The 6,194-nt window shown below is 46.4% G+C and overlaps 1 non-coding gene across 1 annotated transcript; it reads right to left on the minus strand.

Moving 5' to 3' along the window:
* Positions 1-6,075: 6,075 nt before the first annotated feature.
* Positions 6,076-6,194, minus strand: LOC138357354 (5S ribosomal RNA). The gene has a single exon (XR_011224933.1). It is a non-coding gene; the product is annotated as a 5S ribosomal RNA (ribosomal RNA).

Genomic DNA, 6,194 nt, shown 5'->3' on the forward strand with positions numbered 1-6,194 from the left:
AGTCCTGAATTCTGGGTAGATATTCGTGTCCTCCCTTTTCATTTACCATCATTTGGATACTATCAAAACAGCTCTGAGAAGGATAAAAATATAAAACGGGTAGCTCAGCTCACTCATGTAAAAAGGAAGAGTTGGGAAAGATCTCTCTCTCTCTCTCTCACTCTCTCTCTCTCCCCCTCACACCCCCCCCCCCCCCCCCACCAATGATCCTGCTCTGCTAGTATATAACGTAACAAACCTTCCCCCCCCCCCCCCCCCAATCAGAGTCCCTTTAAGCATGCGAGGATAAAAAATAGATTTCATAAGACCCAATGTGCTAGCTGATATCAAAACAATTTATGTTATCGTCTATTAAGCCCTTCAGTAAAAAAGTATAGGGACCTAATTAGGTCCCGTTTTGAGGTGGTGGTGGGTGGAATCGATGGATTAGCCAAGCTCTTATCCGCCGAATCCGTAGAGGGTACGACCCTGGCGCTTCAGAGCGTACACCACGTCCATGGCAGTGACGGTCTTCCTCTTGGCGTGTTCCGTGTAGGTTACAGCATCACGGATGACGTTCTCGAGGAACACCTTCAGGACGCCACGGGTCTCTTCGTAGATGAGACCCGAAATACGCTTGACGCCGCCACGACGAGCTAAGCGACGAATAGCGGGCTTGGTGATGCCCTGGATGTTGTCACGTAGCACCTTACGATGACGCTTGGCGCCACCCTTTCCGAGTCCCTTGCCTCCCTTGCCGCGTCCAGTCATGGTGTTGTAGTTGTGTGAATCGAATTGACGAATGCCCGCACGATTTCCCGACTATATCCCATCAAGCGGACGTACTAGTAGCATTGCAACTCCTGCCTGCCCTTACTTTACGCTTGTGGTCGAATAGACACGGCTTTCTCACAACGCTTTCAAAACTGCAGTTGCCTACTCGTCTGTTTCACGTCCCTGTGAAATGACTTTTGCACAAATCCAAAAAATAGAGCAAAATCAGCGATAATAGTGATTGAGGTGAGCCGCCTGTTGGCTGCAGCCAGAGGAAGGAGGGGAGGGGCAACGGGGTGACGTAGGCGAGTCGAGCAGCCAATGGCGCTCGAGCAAGCGCCTCGAGACGGCGTATATAAGCAAAAATTTTTCGGCGCCGGCCATCACAAACCACAGTTGTTCACCATGGCTCGCACCAAGCAGACTGCTCGCAAGTCCACGGGAGGCAAGGCTCCTCGTAAGCAGCTGGCCACCAAGGCAGCACGCAAGTCTGCTCCTGCCACAGGGGGTGTGAAGAAGCCTCACCGTTACAGGCCCGGAACGGTCGCCCTGCGTGAGATCCGTCGTTACCAGAAGAGCACCGAGTTGCTCATCAGGAAACTTCCCTTCCAGCGTCTGGTGCGCGAGATTGCCCAGGACTTCAAGACCGATCTTCGCTTCCAGTCGTCTGCCGTCATGGCTTTACAGGAGGCATCCGAGGCTTACCTGGTCGGTCTCTTCGAGGACACTAACCTCTGTGCCATCCACGCCAAGCGTGTCACCATCATGCCAAAGGACATTCAGCTTGCTCGCCGTATCCGTGGAGAGCGTGCATAAGCTAAATCGACCACCCTAGTATACACCAAACTCGGCCCTTCTCAGGGCCAAAATATCCTTCTAAGGAGATTTCAGACATTCCTAGCATCAGTCATATGAATTAACCTTCATCTACACATATAATAAATAAATAAATAAATAAATAAACAAATACACTAATTTAGGTGTCATACATACACGTGATATCAATAAATCAAGTCATTTGTAGTACAACCTGTTCTCTTACAAACAAAACGCCGTCGCTTTTCGCTCTTATGCACTGTCAAGGATCACCCACCCCCCCCACCCCCCCAAAATAAAAATTGTCATACTGTACTAGAAATAAAAGCAGCTTGTATAAGTGACATACTGTCCAGTCCTGTTTTATTCTGTTTTCGGTCCTCTGGCTTAATCTGTTAAGTTAGGAGATGACATTTTAAATTAACCGTTTTCTTGACATTTTCAAACCTAAGAGGGTGGCCTGCATAGTAATCCTAATGTGGAACATAACAATGAATCTCTAATCTCTAGAAAAAAGATACCGAGTGCTTATATGTGTTGAGAGAGAGAGAGAGAGAGAGAGAGAGAGAGAGAGAGAGAGAGAGAGAGAGAGAGAGAGAGAGAGAGAGAGAGAGAGAGAGAGAGAGAGAGAGAGAGAGAGAGAGAGAGAGAGACACAGACAGACAGACAGACAGACAGACAGACAGACAGACAGACAGACAGACAGACAGACAGACAGACAGACAGACAGACAGACAGACAGACAGAGACTGAGAGAGAGAAACACACACAGACAGTTTCATAAATATTCTCATTTTATAGCTATTTGCTTTCAGTGACAGAGGTTTTTGTTATAATAGTATTGGTGTCTAACACTCACAATCTCTTTAGAAATTAAAGTGTGGCTCCAATGGAGCCGAGTTTGTTGGTTTGAGGCCAAGCCACCACCACAGGGCAGTAAGTAAGCCGTTTACTTGGAGGAGGTGTACTTGGTGACGGCCTTAGTGCCCTCAGAGACGGCGTGCTTGGCCAGTTCTCCGGGCAACAGGAGCCTTACAGCCGTCTGGATCTCCCGACTGGTAATGGTGGAACGCTTGTTGTAGTGGGCCAGGCGAGAAGCCTCGGCGGCGATGCGCTCGAAGATGTCGTTCACGAACGAGTTCATGATCGACATGGCTTTGGAAGAGATACCAGTGTCGGGGTGGACCTGCTTCAGCACTTTGTAGATGTAGATGCTGTAGCTCTCCTTCCTCCTGCGCTTCTTTTTCTTATCGCCCTTGGCAATGGCCTTCTGGGCCTTTCCGGCCTTCTTGGCAGCCTTTCCAGATGCCTTGGGTGGCATGATGATGCTCGTGCTGGCTGGCGTTGCGATACAATAATGAACTTTTGCGCGAGTCGAGCTTTCCTTTTATATCCCGCTCGCGACTCAGCTCAGAGCGGGTCGCGTGGCGGAGCGCGCTGATTGGTCAGTGGCGGACTCCCTTGATCCTGAGCGGGGTATATAACACGAAGCTCGATCTGCGGGCCGGCATTAAAACACCACAAACCCACAACAGCAGCAGCAATGTCAGGACGCGGCAAGGGAGGCAAAGTGAAGGGCAAGTCAAAGTCTCGCTCCAGCAGGGCCGGACTTCAGTTCCCCGTGGGCAGAATTCACCGTCTGCTGCGTAAGGGCAACTACGCCGAACGCGTCGGTGCTGGCGCTCCTGTCTACCTGGCAGCCGTCATGGAATACCTCGCTGCCGAAGTTCTCGAGCTCGCCGGTAACGCCGCACGTGACAACAAGAAGACCCGTATCATCCCACGTCACTTGCAGTTGGCCATCCGCAACGACGAAGAACTCAACAAACTTCTGTCTGGCGTAACCATTGCACAGGGAGGTGTTCTTCCAAACATTCAGGCAGTTCTTTTGCCAAAGAAGACAGAGAAGAAGTAAGCACTTCTGCCACCCACCGCGACAAATACCATAACCAGGCTCCATCCGGAGCCACACACACTTTAATAGAGAGATTCAAGTAGACAATCAACTTTCAAACATTAATAATAACATTTATATTGATTTCATTTGGAATGTGTACATAACAAACAAACAAAACAAAATTATAGGGGATATTCAGCATCACTTGGAATATTAACCAATCATATAAATCCAATATATATTTTATATTTTACTTTAAGCGAGGAATTCATATTCTATCCATTTTTAATCATACAAATGAACAAAAGCAATTCTTCACTAGACGTAATGAATGAATAAATGATCAAGGTTTTAATGTGTTTCATGAATATATATATATATATATATATATATATATATATATATATATATATATATATATATATATATATATATATATATATATTAATACTTGTGAACCAGAATATGTTTGAGCAGCAGCGATCGTGCCTGCCATTGGCCGAAGTGCAACAATTCAAATAATTTAAAGGGCCTGCTCGGGTATATAAGAGAGGCTGGGAGACTGGGGCCGGTGGTGGGTGATGGGTGATGAGTGATGGTGTGGTGTGGTGTGGTGTTGTTAAGAGTTGATTTACGGCCAGCCAGCCAGCCAGCCAGCCAGCCAGCTGCAGCCAAGGCAGGGCAGGGCAAGGCAAGGCAAGGCAAGGCAAGGCAAGGCAAGGCAAGGCAAGGCAAGGCAAGGCAAGGCAAGGCAAGGCAGGCAGGCAGGCAGGCAGGCAGCCAGGCAGCCAGGCAGCCAGACAGGCAGGCAGGCAGGCAGGCAGGCAGGCAGGCAGGCAGGCAGGCAGGCAGGCAGGCAGGCAGGCAGGCAGGCAGGCAGGCAGGCAGGCAGCAGGCAGGCAGGCAGGCAGGCAGGCAGGCAGGCAGGCAGGCAGGCAGGCAGGCAGCCAGGCAGCCAGCCAGCCAGCCAGCCAGCCAGCCAGCCAGCCAGCCAGCCAGCCAGCCAGCCAGCCAGCCAGCCAGCCAGCCAGCCAGCCACTCCCACTTTGTATTTATATGCATTCAATTTATATTCAAACATTATATATGTTAAGGGCCTTGTTTTAGTGTTTATTTTAAAAATGACAAACATCGAGTCATTTTACCAGTCCTTTAGCGTTAACGGTGATGCATTTTAAAACTGAACATAAATCGCCTTTTCTGGATATATCAAATATCGAATCCGCTTAATGTGCCTACAATTCAATCATTCAAAAAATACATAATTTACATCAAGCCTTTTCATAGAACAGACAATAAGATTTGTACATGCAAAAAAAAAAAAAAATCCTTTAAGTTATCAATACAATGTGAGAAAACTTTACTTTTATAACTAAAGTTGCACAATTATACCAACTCTATGGTGGCTGGGTTGTAAGGTGTGTGGCTGGTGTTTTGGAAGTCGCGAGTTCAAACGACCCAATGGGAATAATACTTTTTTTTTTTTGCCATACAATCTTCCTAATACTATTATGTAGGTTTGTGTGTGTTTTTTTATTCATTCTTTGGTTTTATAGATGACATACATATTGACTCCTTTTACCGGTCCTTAATTAGGCTCTGGGGAAGCAATGGTGGTGGTGGTGGTGGTGGTGGTGGTGCATTTAAAACTAAACCAAAAATCACCAGTTCTGGACGCGTCAAATATCATATCCGCTTAATGTGTCTACAACCTAATTACTTAAAACTACACTATTTAATTCATTCATATCATGTGCATATTGGTCATTATGCTCATACAACCGACATCAAAATTTATTTTCATTATTAGAATCATACATTTCATCAAGTAATACAGATACAAAGAGATTTTCTTTCTGAGAAGACCGTTAGTATTGGCTTGCAGGCAGGCAGGCAGGCAGGCATTTGAGGGTTATTATTTCGCCTGTTGATTGGGGGGAGGGTTGATGTGTTAGGGGGTTTTCGGTTAGATGTGGTGGTGGTGATTGGTGGTGGTGATTGGTGGTGATTGGTGGTGATTGGTGGTGGTGGTGGTGGTGGTGGTGGTAGTAGGTGGGAGTTGGGGGTGGGGGGGGGGGGGGAGGGAAGGGGAGGGGAATGATGGTCTGTGGATTCCTTCTCCGTACCCTTTACATATAAGCAAAAATATGCCTTCTTGTGGGTATAGAAACATTAACACAAATTATATCAGTAACTGATATTGTAGCCTTTTAAACAGAAAAGATTTGTACATACAAATACTTTTTAATTATCATTTATTTGTGGAAATGGCATTTACGTCATTAAATTGATACCTCAGCATCAAGCTAGTGTCCTGCAGCAGTGGTCCAGTGGTAAAGTGTATATAAGTGATGCGTATTCTTGGAGTTGCGAGTTCAAACCCGGATTAAGCTATATATATATATATATACAACATGTTTTGTTTTGGTTGTTTGTTTTTGTATAAAGCCTCACACAATATCTATATTAAGCGAGTTTGTTTTAAACATGACATACATATTAATTCATTTTACCAGGCCTTATTCCACACAACTCCGTGAATTTCCCGTGGAGCCAGCCATTCAAACAAAAACAAACGAAACAAAACAAAACAAAACAAAAAACATTATTGCCAACAGCATTTGGTGTTCCCAGGCGGTCACCCATCCAAGTACTAACCAAACCCAACGTTGCTTAACTTCGCTGATCGGACGAGAAGCGGTGTTCTCAACGTGGTATGGCCGTTGGC

The sequence above is a fragment of the Procambarus clarkii genome, chromosome 77 (assembly GCF_040958095.1).
Source record: "Procambarus clarkii isolate CNS0578487 chromosome 77, FALCON_Pclarkii_2.0, whole genome shotgun sequence".
In the NCBI taxonomy this organism is placed as follows: Eukaryota; Metazoa; Arthropoda; class Malacostraca; order Decapoda; family Cambaridae; genus Procambarus; species Procambarus clarkii.